The sequence below is a fragment of the Balaenoptera ricei genome, unplaced genomic scaffold, assembly GCF_028023285.1.
Source record: "Balaenoptera ricei isolate mBalRic1 unplaced genomic scaffold, mBalRic1.hap2 scaffold_758, whole genome shotgun sequence".
In the NCBI taxonomy this organism is placed as follows: Eukaryota; Metazoa; Chordata; class Mammalia; order Artiodactyla; family Balaenopteridae; genus Balaenoptera; species Balaenoptera ricei.
Window position 1 is genome coordinate 17,049 of NW_026777945.1, and position 13,730 is coordinate 30,778.

The following is a 13,730-nucleotide window of genomic DNA, read 5'->3' on the forward strand; positions in this document are numbered from 1 at the left end:
AAGCCACCGCGATGAGATGCCCGCACACCGCAACCAAGAGTAGCCCCCGCTAGCCGCCAACTAGAGAAAGCCCGTGCACAGCAATGAGAGACCCAGTGCAGCCAAAAAAATAAATACGTAGAATAAATAAGTTCAAACAGTAAATAAATACATAAACATAAATTACAAAAAAAAAGAACACCTAATGCAGGTGGGAAGGTGGGAGGGCCACTGTAGAGGTCATCTATGCTACATGTACAAGAACCCCGAGAGCACACCAATCGGTACCACACTTTTCACTGCTGTAGCCGATCATTCCCCCGGTACTGCCACACTGTAGCACTCCCTTCCCTCATCTACTGCTATAGTCTCTTTGGAAGGTGTTTCAGAACTCTTGTTATGAGAGTGCCAGTTGAACTGTCCTCACTTCCTTCATTTACACCAGGAGTGAAGACCTTGTGGTCCGAGATCCTGTCCAGAGAGCAAGCAGGCTAAGACTCTGTCTTTGTTGATGTATTTCATCAGAAAGGGCTCTACCCCCTCTCCTAGTTCATGGTGTGAAGTGTTCTTGGCCTCTCGGGAAAGTGGGGAGAATGGAAAGGACCCTATATGAGAATGCTAGGCTCTGTAAAACATTTCAGGTTTTTAAAAATAAGACTCATTTTGTATTGGACTGACAACAGTCCTATGAAATACAAAGAAAGCCGAGAATCAGTGACAGGAAAGGATCACCAGTAAGAACTACAACAGTCACCGCTTACCTCGTAGCACAGGGCGCTGTCCGTGATCCTTAAGAAGAGTTAGTAGAAATGCCTTGCCCATCTTGCCCCTGAACCCCTTGAAAGGTACACGACTGCTGTGTTGGTGTTTAGGGGGAGCATCTCACTTACCAGGGACTGACTTCTCCCTTGATCCCTCTGTAGTGATGGAGACTTCCCCGCTGATGAAAAATTCCCTGGGATTGCAACCTCCAAGCCAGACAGCTTTCCTATGGAATGACAGAGAACTTGTCAAGGTGAAACACCAGTCTGCGGGAGAAAGGGAAGAAGAGAATGATGGAAATCGTTTCTGGGAAACTATTTTTACATTATGTGTTGTTTGTTCCCGGTAAATAAACTGAAATCTTCTTAACAGTAAAACAAAATCGAAACCACTAAAGCCAATAATACAGGAGTATAACGTTCGAAAAAAATTTCTTTGGCTGCGCAGCATGTGGGATCTTAGCTCCCCAACCAGGGACTGAACCCACGCCTGCTGCATTGCAAGCGCAGAGTCTTCACCACGGGACCACCGGGGAAGTCCCAGGACTATCACTTTTAAAGGAGAAGGTACAAACCCCTCGGTTCTATGAACTGGAGATTTTTAGTAAGAAGTCAATATATTTGTTGTTAGGCACATTTTATGTTAGGCTGTCTCCCTGCACAGGATGCAGGCGCCTTGAGAATGGAAGTCATATCCCTCTATAGTACGTCCCTCTTCTTTCTGCTTTGCAGTTTGCTGCTCCACTTGTTCAACCCCACCTAGTAATAACCTATACTTCCCTTGTTCCTGTTTTCCCATCTGGAAAACAGACAAAAGGCAACCAAACAACGCAAAGGTCTCAACAAATAAGGGATATCCAAAACCAGAGATGGCCAAAACTTCTGTATCCCTCATGAAACCTAGCCCGGTGTTCAATACTTAGGTATCATTAATACATGCGTGTTGACTGAAACAGTTGAAACTCAATTCTTCCACTTCCCAGTTTAGTTTTAGTCCTCATACAAAACCTGATAATCAACTTGGTTAATGCTAGGGATCACAGTGAAAAATAATATCTGAACTGACTTCTGTCAGATGAGTGAGAACTAAGGTTAATTCAGTGTATCTGAAGCATAGAAAGTGAGGGCAAAAGTGGCATAAGATGGGGCTAGAGAAGCAGAGAGGATTCTAGACCACGCAGAGTCTTAAAGGCCAACACTGTTTTCTATTCTCAAAACAATGCTTGTGAGCGATGTTTATGAGCAATGTTCCAACTTGCCTTGAAGGTTTTTTGTGTGAAGAACGGATTGGAAGGAAACAAGATATATGGACACTAGTTAGGACCTAATCGCAACACACAGGCAAGTTCAGTATTAGGGTGTTGAGGGAGAGCTGACAGATTCCAAAGAAATTCAGGAGATGAACTGAAGCGGGCTTAATGGGGTATGAGATGGAGGAAAGGAAGGTCTTAGGGAATTAAAGGGTTTACTGCACACATGAGCAAAGTCTCAAAATTAATCATTTGAACGTACAGAGGTAGATCTCTCAAATGACTCCGGTTAGGAAGCAACGGTACGCCCTTTAGAATTCCTAGAGACAACACAAATCAACTGTTTCGATGGAAAATTCGGCGGGACCGGTGCGTTTTTTCACTCCAACTTAGCTCCAGTTCCTATTACTCACATCTTCTGTGCCAAAACAACACAGCTGGAGGAACTGAAGGGGATTCCGTTTTGGTAATTAAGGAGTGTCCCCAACACTGACAGTCCCATCTTAAAAAGCACTCCCTCTGCATTTTACCCGAGGAGCAATGGCCAGAGCCTCCCTTTGAAAACGATGGGCAGAAATGAGAACATCACACACAGTCCCTTTCAGCTACTGTGAACTGAGCCGCGAGACGACCAATACCCCCTGGCACAGCGCGGACGGGCCAGCGCGCGGGGGCAACAGGGACAGGAGACAGCACAAGAGACGAAGCCCAGGCCCAGGGGCCAAGGCCTATTACCTTTCCGGCATGTGCAAAACATAAAACAGAAGCAATATTGTAACAAATTCATTAAAGACTTAAGAAAAAAACAAAAATCAGATGCTAAAGTGCCTACTCTAACCACTATACTATACTATATTGCTTCTATAAAACAAGCACTAAACCTCAGATACAGAAAAAAACCCTTTTCGTGTCCTCACACCTAGGTCAAAATTACAAAGCGTTAATTCAGGAGACAGAAAGGGAAGGAATAAATCTGAATGAATCTGAGTCAGAACACAGTGCTATAACCTTAGGCAAATTCCACAATACCCATGCCTCAACATGGCAAATTCCACAATACCCATGCCTCAACCTCCCTATCTATAAAGGAGTTAACCACACCAGCGCTAACCATTACTTGCCTCCTGGTAGCTTGTGAGTGTTAATTAATATTTGTAATAAATACACAGATCATCAGTTGAAAGAAACAAGGAAAACTACAGCGTTATTATTATTGCCTTGTTGCTAGAGCTAAACACCACAAATCAACATAAATAACTTATGTACACCAAGAATGTAGGGTTTGAATATGTACTTTGAAAGGCAATCGTATAATTAGTTGTTTCACCTCTAATTGCTTTTCCTTTTTTTTTTTTTTTTTTTAATTTAAAAAAGCAATACAGGGACTTCCCTGGTGGTTCAGTGGTAAAGAATCCGTCCTGCAATGCAGGGGACGCGGGTTCGATTCCCGGTCGGGGAACTAAGATCCCACATGCCGCGGGGCAACTAAGCCCTCGCACCAAACTACTGAGCTCGCACACCTCAATGAGGTAGCCCACGTGCCACAACTAGAGAGAGAAAACCCGCACGCCACAACTAGAGAGAAGCTCTCATGCTGCAACGAAGAGCCCGTGCGCCGCAACGACAATAAAGATCCCACATGCCTTAACGAAGGTCCCGCATGCCGCAACTAAGACCCAATACAGCCAATCAACCAATCAATCAATCAAGTGGGGCGGGGGGAGCAATACAGGAATTTCCCTGGCAGTCCAGCGGTTAAGACTCCAAGCTCCCAATGCAGGGGGCACGGGCTCGATCCCTGATTGGGGAACCAAGATCCCACATGTGGCACAGCGTAGCCGAAAAAAAAACAAAAAAAGCAACACATACCCTACGGCATTTATCCCAGAGAACGCATGTTCGCACAAAAAAAGGTACACAAATGTCCACAGCATCTCTATCAGTAATAGTCAGGAAATGGGAAAAAAACTCAGATGTTCTTCAATGGGCAAGTGATTAAACAAACTGAAGTACAGCCAAACCATGGAATACTACTCAGCAATTAAAAAGAAAGCGGCACTGGGACCTCTCTGGTGTTCCAGCGGTTAAGACTCTGCACTCTCAATGCAGGGGGCCCAGGTTCCATCCCTGGTCAGGGAACTAGATCCCGCATGCTGCAACTAAAGACCCGCACAGCCAAATAAATAAATAAATATTTTTTTTAAAAAAAAAGGAGCACTGTTGATTCATGCAATTTGGATGACTCTCCAGGGAATTACACTGATTGAAAAAGGCCGATCCAAAAGGTTGCATACTGGGAATTCCCTGGCGGTCCAGTGTTTAGCACTCAGCACTTTCACTACCTGGGCTGGGTTCAATCCTTGGTCGGGGAACTAAGATCGCACAACCGGCAGCGCAGCCAAAAAAAAATTTTTTTTACTTAAAAAAAAAAAAAAGGTTACACACTATATGATTTTATTCACATAACATTCTTTTTTTTTAATTAATTAGTTAATTTATTTTATTTTTGGCTGCGTTGGGTCTTCGTTGCTGCGTGTGGGCTTTCTCTAGTTGCGGCGAGCGGGGGCTACTCTTTGTTGCAGTGTGCGGGCTTCTCGCTGCGGTGGCTTCTCTTGTTGCAGAGCACGGGCTCTAGGCACGCGGGCTTCAGTAGTTGTGGCACGTGGGCTCAGTAGTTGTGGCTCCCGGGCTCTAAAGCGCAGGCTCAGTCGTTGTGGCGCATGGGCTTAGTTGCTCCGCGGCATGTGGGATCTTCCCGGACAAGGGATCAAACCCATGTCCCCTGCAATGGCAGGCAGATTCTTAACCGCTGCGCCACCAGGGAAGTCCCACATAACATTCTTGAAATGACAGGTTGCCAGGGACAGATAGGGCCGGGGGAGTGGGAGACGGGCCATCTTCCCCAGGGGGTATTTTCCCTTGATCATCTGCACAAAAACTTTATTGCAACTTTATCCACTGCACTATCAGATCATTATGATTTGGTGGGGAGTGGGGGAGCAGCAGTGGCTATAAAATGGCATCAGGAGAGATCCTGTGGGATGGAAATGTTCTCTATCTTGACTGTGTCAATGGCAATACCCAGGTTGTGACAGTATACTATGATTCTGTAAGATGTTACCATTGGGGAAAACTGGGTAAAGGACACACAGGAGCTATCGCACTATTATTTCTTACAATTGCATGTAAACCTACAATAATCTGTAAACAAAAAGTTTAATCAGAAATGAAGGCAACACATGCCTCTTGTAACAAGTAAAACAATAGTCTGTGGTCAGTCTCTTTCTCTACCCGTCCCATTCCCTCCCTCTTGAGATAACCATGCAAACTCACTGCTCATACAAACAGGCATGCATTTAATACTTTCTGTTTACTGTATCAAAATGGGATCATACATACTACATATTACCCTGCAGCCTACCTTCTTCACCCATCATCCCTATATCATAGAGAGCTTAAAAAAAAAAAATTTTTTTTTAAGTGCCAAGCAGGATGGCAGGTATAGAAAATTTTCTGACTAGGGCAAATCTGACAAATGTTTACCGTGCTAATGTGCCATAGCTCAGCCAGGTGCATTCAGTGAGAGCACAATATGCAAGTAGCATTCTAAAGAGATCTGCAAAAAATGCAAGGTCTTCAGCAGCTCTTCGAGGATCCCATCCCCCTCTCTGCCTCCTCCATGGAACCATCCCATGGAGGTTTAACAGTTTAACTCCATTTGCCCCCTCCTGCTGTTTGTGCTTTTGTTGTATACTTCTGTTCTACATCTCCACAAGACATTATTATTGTCATTTATTTACAAAATAACGTATAAATATAAAGGTGTATGTACCTGGGTATATGTACATGTATATATTAGACACACACACACACTTTAAGTGCTCTTTGTTCTTTCCTGCAGTTGTGTTCTTTTTTTTGGGGGGGGGGGGCAAGTTTTTATATTGGTAAAGTTCTGTACTACTAGAAATATAAGATTTGAAAAGAAAAGTGAGACTTGAGGATTATCTGTGGAGCTTATCCTCATTCTCCTGCTGACGCATTATGTGTTTATAATTTGAGAACTGCAGATAAATACAAACTGGTCTTCTCCATACTTGCTCACTAAGGAATTCCTCATTTCTAGGAAACGTCTATTTCAAGGAAAGGAAACAAACAAAAACACCTAGTGCACTAGATGATTAAAAGGTACACGTTTTATAGCCTGAGTTCGAGAAAAAAATTACCCAAGAAACGGCCTTTTTCCCTAGGAGCCAGCTTCTACTAGGGGAGTCTAGGGTTCTCTAGGCAAAGAAAAAAAACTTGCCAGTTTAAACAGAGTAACAGAAACGTTCAGCCAATCAAATATACAGAACTCATCACTTGCAGTGAGGAATGAAAGGCCTGTATCAACAGAAAAAATAAATGGCACCGGCAACGTCTGCAACAGAAAACAAACAGGAAATCCTTTAAAAAGCCAAAATTGCAAAGACAGATGAACAGGGTATGAAATTACACGCCGGGCAATGCACCTGTTAAAGGAAAAGAGGCGCACACCAAGTCTGAAGTCTTAAGAATTCGGTGTTCAACACTACTTCTGCATGCTGCCCAGCAGAAAACTCGGGTCCTGGCTTAATCCACAACGCACACTTCATTTAAGGAGGTGAACTGCTTGGTCTGACTCAGTTTCTTATTCTGTAAAATGAATGCAACACAGCTGTCGTGAGTCCCCAAAGAATTCTGCACAAACGCTTTGTAACTCCAAAGTGCTGTGCAAATCAGAGCAGCCCTTCTCTCCTTCACATTCGTTGGACTTAGAATTTCAGAAGTTTAGCTGAAAATATAGACGACTCGGAAGCAAGGGACTGAGAGTGGCCCACACAGGTGGAAAGAAATGCAGAAACTGGAGCACCTCATACAAACCGCAAGAGACCACGTTCACGTGCACACGTTATCAGTAACAGAAAACGCCACCGGTAGCAACTGTAAACCACTGAGAGGACCAGCAACGACATGTGTCCAAATCCAGCCGGCAGCACAGCCTCGTCGGCGGCAATGCCTTAAACACAGCTCCCCGCACTCCGCGGCCTAACGAGATCCACTTTTTCCAAAAAGTTTAGCAACTTGCCAAGTACACTGGCGTAGTTCACCTTTTTTAATTGCTAAACAAACATGCAGGGGAGTTGAGACAATCAAGGGAATGTTCAGCCTTCCTCAAAAATAAGATCCAGGAAATTCACGTTTTGCTTGAACAGTTTCATGTCTAAAACTGATCACAAACCTCTGTTTGATGTTGTTTTCTCGCTGCTGGCCAATGAGCCCGGGAAAGAGAACCAATTCTTTCAAACAGGGAGGGCTCTCTGCACTCTTCAGCTAAACCAGCGAGGCTTTACCACCGTCACGTTTAAAATAATGAGGAAGATGCCTCCATAGAGTTTACCGGGCTGCGCTAATCACGAGGGGCCTCGGGCGCCCAGGGCGGATCCCAGCGCCGGTGGCCGCGGGACCGGACGCCCTCCCCGGGACCCCCCCAGGACCCCCTCCCCGGGACGCGGCCGCGGGACAGGACGCCCCCCAGAACCCCTGCCCGGGACGCAGCTGCGGGACAGGACGCCCCCCAGACCCCTGCCCGGGACGCAGCTGCGGGACAGGACGCCCCCCAGAACCCCTGCCCGGGACGCGGCCGCGGGACACGAAGCTCCCCCCTCCCCAGGAACCCCTCCCCAGAGCGCGGGCCTCGCCGCCGTCTCGCAGCACCCGCCGCGCTCACCGCGGGCCGGGAGCCCCCTCAGGCCGACTGGCCCCCGCCCGCCGCCCGGCCTCCCTCCGGCCCGCGCCGCCCGCCGCGCTCACCGCGTTTTTCTTCTGCACCATCTTGTCCATCTTCTTGGCAATGCGGACCACCTCGTCCTCCATGGCCCTGGCAGGCCTGCCCCGCGCCGGGCCGCGGGGGACGGGAAACGAGAGGAGCTGGCCGGGCGGCAGGTAAGCCCAGGCGTCGGCGAGGGCCCTCACCAGGCGTGACCGAGGCGCTTCTTCACTCACGACGACTGCGACGGCGGGGGCGGCGGCGGCGGCGGCGCTCCTCCCACGCAGGCAGCGCCAATCGAGCTCCCAGCTCGCGGCGGCGACGGCGGCGGCGCTCCTCCCCCGCAGGCAGCGCCAATCGAGCTCCCAGCTCGCGGCGGCGACGGCGGCGGCGCTCCTCCCACGCAGGCAGCGCCAATCGAGCTCCCAGCTCGCGGCGGCGACGGCGGCGGCGCTCCTCCCCCGCAGGCAGCGCCAATCGAGCTCCCAGCTCGCGGCGGCGGCGGCGGCGGCGCTCCTCCCCCGCAGGCAGCGCCAATCGAGCTCCCAGCTCGCGGCGGCGGCGGCGGCGGCGCTCCTCCCCCGCAGGCAGCGCCAAACGAGCTCCCAGCTCGCGGCGGCGGCGGCGGCGGCGCTCCTCCCCCGCAGGCAGTGCCAAGCGAGCTCCCAGCTCGCGGCGGCGACGGCGGCGGCGCTCCTCCCCCGCAGGCAGTGCCAATCGAGCTCCCAGCTCGCGGCGGCGGCGGCGCTCCTCCCCCGCAGGCAGCGCCAATCGAGCTCCCAGCTCGCGGCGGCGGCGCTCCTCCCCCGCAGGCAGCGCCAAACGAGCTCCCAGCTCGCGGCGGCGGCGGCGGCGCTCCTCCCCCGCAGGCAGCGCCAATCCAGCTCGCGGCGGCGGCGGCGGCGCTCCTCCCCCGCAGGCAGTGCCAAGCGAGCTCCCAGCTCGCGGCGGCGGCGCTCCTCCCCCGCAGGCAGTGCCAAGCGAGCTCCCAGCTCGCGGCGGCGGCGCTCCTCCCCCGCAGGCAGCGACAATCGAGCTCCCGGCTCGCGGCGGCGACGGCGGCGCTCCTCCCCCGCAGGGAGCGCCAGTCGAGCTCCCAGCTCGCGGCGGCGGCGGCGGCGCTCCTCCCCCGCAGGGAGCGCCAATCGAGCTCCCAGCTCGCGGCGGCGACGGCGGCGGCGCTCCTCCCCCGCAGGCAGCGACAATCGAGCTCCCAGCTCGCGGCGGCGGCGGCGGCGGCGCTCCTCCCCCGCAGGCAGCGCCAATCGCGCTCCCAGCTCTGTTCTTTTGTTTTTTTTTTTTTTTGAATTCTGAGATTTTTCATTTGAAGTACATCTTAAAGCTATTAAATTCACAAATATGCTAATTTAAATACCCAATTCTATTATCTAAAACACACATTGCAAACATACAAATATCTATTCTCTCCACATGTCAGAGCCCATTCATTTCATGGTTTGGAAATGGGGAGAATAGATCCCCTTAAACTGCAAGTCAGCAGGTGTTTCTTTACAGTTAACTTTAGCAAAATTCATACAAAATATTAATGAACAATGAATGATCTTCTTTACTTGTTAACTCACAAGGAAACACCTTCAAAACTGCATTTTGTTAAAGTTTCTGTACTAAAATGTAGAAAAACTGAACTACACAAATATTGAAAAGTTTAAAATTCCTTAATTTTTTATTCCTGGTACCACTACCACAATTTACAGGGCAATATACCTGATGTAATGAAAAGAAAAAGACAAAGCTACAACAGATAAAAGACCTCAGGAATGTACATCTAATTGACCCTCCGTTGCATGAATCAATAGCTGCACTTTTTGCAAACTGTGGCTAGGACAGTCCTGAACAAGAAGGGTTTCCTGTTTAAGCTGCAGTAACTTTTCTGACTATGGATCATCGTTCCTTCTGCGGCAGGTTTTTACAGTTCCTCTAATGCATTTGGGACGACTGTCTCAAAGTAACCTGCAGCTTTCCTGACAACTCCTCGCTCTCTCTCCTGCTAAGAACTGTAGCCCTTTTCTTCTGAGTTTTGAGAACCTTCTGCTACCATATCCACCACTTCCACCACCAGATCCATAACCACCACCATAGGGACTTCCCGAGCTTCTTCCACCAAAACTGCCCCCCTTCATGGGTCCATAATTTGATTGCTGTTGTCCACTATAATTTCCAAAATCATTATAGCTCCCACCACCACCACCGTAGTTACCTCCAAAATTTCCTCCTTCATTGTAAGCATCATATCCTCCACCACCGCCACCATATCCACCATCTTGGTTTCCATATCCTGGTCCACCACCACCATAGCCTCCTCTACTACTGTAACCAGGACCACCACCATCGTTACCACCGTCGCCTCCAAATCCGTTTTATCCACCATCACCTCCTCCATAACTACCTCTGCTGCCACCACCTCCACCACCATAGCCTCCTCTTCCACCAAAGTTTCCACCACGGCCAAAGTTACCTCCACCACCTCCAAAGTTTCCTCCACGACCCATAAAGTTGCCAGATCCACCTCCACGACCTCTCTGTGATCCAGCAGATTGCATTTCTTGTTTAGAAAGGGCCTTTTTCACTTACAATTATGCCCATTAATAGTGTGGTATTTCTGAACAACAATTTTATCAACTGTATCATGATCATCAAAAGTTACAAAAGCAAATCCTCTCTTTTTTCCACTCTGCCTGTCTTCCATAACTCCTATGGTTTCAATCTTGCCATACTTTTCAAAGTAGTCTCTCGAATTACATTCTTCTGTATCTTCTTTAATACCACCAACAAAAATTTTCTTCACTGTTAGATGGGCACCAGGCTTTACAGAATCCTCTCTAGAAACAGCTCTCTTTGGTTCCACTACACGCCCATCAACCTTGTGTGGTCGAGCACACATTGCTGCATCCACCTCTTCAACCCAAGAGTAAGTCACAAAACCAAAGCCCCTGGAACGGTTTGTCTGGGGGTCTCTCATCACCACACAATCTGTAAGTGTGCCCCATTTCTCAAAATGTTCTCTTAAGCTATCGTCTGTAGTTTCAAAGCTCAGACCGCCAATAAACAGTTTTCTCAACTGTTCTGGTTCCTTTGGATCATGGCCCTCCTCCCCCCGGCGGCGGCGGCGGCCGGAGTCGGGCTGGGGGCGACCGGGCGGCGGTTTTACCTCCGTTTTGAGACCGGACTCGCCTCTTCCAACTCGAGTTCAATATGGGACCGAGAGCCCAGCTCTGTTCTATGTTGGGCCATTTTACTTCAGCCCAAAAAAATTTCTTCTAGTATTCCCTAAGGTCTGCTGGGGATCAGTTTTCTTATTTTTCATTTATCTGTATTTGATTTTTTAAAATTGATTCCAATTTTCTGTTGAGATTCTCCATATTTTAATCTATTAATCCCCATCTTTTACTCTCAATATAGTCATTTTAAAGTTCTGTGCTAACTCCAGAATCTGAATTCCCTCTAAATCAATTTTTCTTGGTTTTTTTTTTTTTTTTTTTTTTGTCTTAAGTTTTAGTCACTTTTTCCTGCTTCAGGAATTTCATAATTTTTGATTGTGTGCTGGACGTGGTGAATAAAAAATTCATAGAGACTGAAGATGCTATTACTTTGCACCAGAGAAGATTTACCCTTTTCTCTGTTAATCAGAGTGGCTGATCATTTCAGTCATTTCAGGAATTTTACTAGGTCAGAACTGGGTTGGAGCTTTAGTTGTCTCATCCTACCTATGATTTTTCCTAATTTGTGGCCTCCCTGGATTTTTGCTGTGAGCCTGACAGGTCTTTGATTCTTCAATAAATACAGTCAGTTATTGACTTCAGTCTTTCAGATGTTTGAATTCAGCTCTTTAGGCTCTCAGTTCTCACAGCTTCAGAGTATGGCAAATGTAAGGAGAGACCAGCTATGTATTTGTTGCCGTTACACTTTCTCAGTGAAAATTTGTCTCATAAACACTGAAACATTGCAGATGATTTCACTTTTTCTGACTCAGCCCCCTTCTTGGGGATGGCACTTCTGGGTTTTTACTGTGAGTCTGGTAGGTCTCTAATTCCTCACTTTGGAAAGTTCTCTCCCTCAGGCATTAGGTATTTAGCTTCCTGCTTTATATAGGTTCAAAAACTGGCAAATGTCTTGAAGAGGAGACCTAATGATTGTCACAGGCCCCTTTATCTAGCGGGATTTGGTTTGTTAGTGCCATGACTGTGCAGGAAATTTCACTCTGCTTTCTTGGCTCAGTCCCCCATCATCCTATACCACCCTGACACTAAGGAAATGTCCTGTGGGGGAAATCGGCTTGACATTCTGCTAGATTTCACTCCATCATGCCAGCAAATGAGTTCATCAAAAGGTATGGTGATTTCTCTTTTCCAGTGGAGTATGTCTCCCTACACCAAACCCCTGCTCCAAATCTCTAAATGTCCCTCTCTAGCATATTAGTTGATATTGTTTCTTGATTGCTTCCTTAGCTCGATGATCTTTTATTCAAGTTTGTTTGCTCGTTGCAGCAGGAGTGATGGCCTGTGCCTACCTAGTGCAGGCATATTATTATGGAGATATGGCTTTGGTCCCAGACACCACAATAAGGAGAATATCATAAGAAAGCAAGTCACACGAGTTGTTTGGTTTCCCAGTGCATGTAAAAGTTATGTTTATGCTATACTGTAGTCTATTAAGTGTGCAATAGCATTATGTCTAAAAAAAGTACATATCTTAATTTGAAAGTAGACTTTAAGAATGCTACCCATAGGGGGCTTCCCTGGTGGCGCAGTGGTTGAGAATCTGCCTGCTGATGCAGGGGACATGGGTTCGAGCCCTGGTCTGGGAGGATCCCACATGCCGCGGAGCAGCTGGGCCTGTGAGCCACAATTACTGAGCCTGCGCGTCTGGAGCCTGTGCTCCGCAACAAGAGAGGCCGCGATAGTGAGAGGCCCGCGCACCGCGATGAAGAGTGGCCCTCACTTGCCACAACTAGAGAAAGCCCTTGCACAGAAACGAAGACCCAACACAGCCATAAAATAAAAATAAATTAATTAAAAAAAAAAAAAAATTGAAAAAAAAAAAAAAAAAAAGAATGCTACCCATCATCTGAGCCTTCAGCAAGCTGTAATCTTTTTGCAATAGTAACATCAAAGATCACTGATCACAGATCATGTAACAAGTATAATAGTGAAAAAGTTTGAAATATTGTGAGACTTACCAAAACATGACATAGAGACACGAAGTGAGCAAATGCTGTTGGAAAAATGGCACCACCAGTAGAGCTGCTTGACACAGGGTTGCCACAAACCTTCAATTTGTAAAAAAAAAAAAAAAAAAAAGCATTATCTGCAAGGTACAATAAAGTGAAGTGCAATAAAGTGAGGTATGCCTATACATCCTGCCTCAAAGCAGAAATCCTATTTAGATCACCTTTAATTTCTCTCTATGATATATCAATAGTTTTCTATTCTAATAGGGTTCTTACATTTTTTATTACACTTATTATTAGGTATATGATGTTTTGATGATAATGTAGATGGCATATTTTTTAGTTTTTAATTTTATAACTTTTCAGACACAGAAAAATGTTAGTGGAATTTTTTAATGTTTGGTCTCTTATCTGGCAACTCTTCTAAAAACTAACTGATATTCTAATAAGTTATCTGTAGATGGTTTTGGATTTTCTGTATCCTTAATTATATCAACTATGGAAAGTGACAGTATGATTTCTTCCTTTCTTAGCCTTATATTTCTGATTTCTTTTTCCTGCCTTACTGCTAATGCCATTTAATACTTTTACTAATAGGTTGAATAGAAAAGGTAAGAGTTGGCATTCTTATTTTGTTCCTAATCTTACAGTGGACATTCTCCACATTTCACTATAAATAGGATGGTGGCTCTAAAGTTTTTTGTAGTTTCCCTTTGCTATGAGTTTTTAATCATACATAATTATTGAATTTTATCAAATGCTTTATC

General features: G+C 46.8%; 1 pseudogene; it reads right to left on the reverse strand.

Moving 5' to 3' along the window:
* Positions 1-9,586: 9,586 nt before the first annotated feature.
* Positions 9,587-10,953, reverse strand: LOC132358949 (heterogeneous nuclear ribonucleoprotein A3-like; annotated as a pseudogene).
* Positions 10,954-13,730: the final 2,777 nt, after the last annotated feature.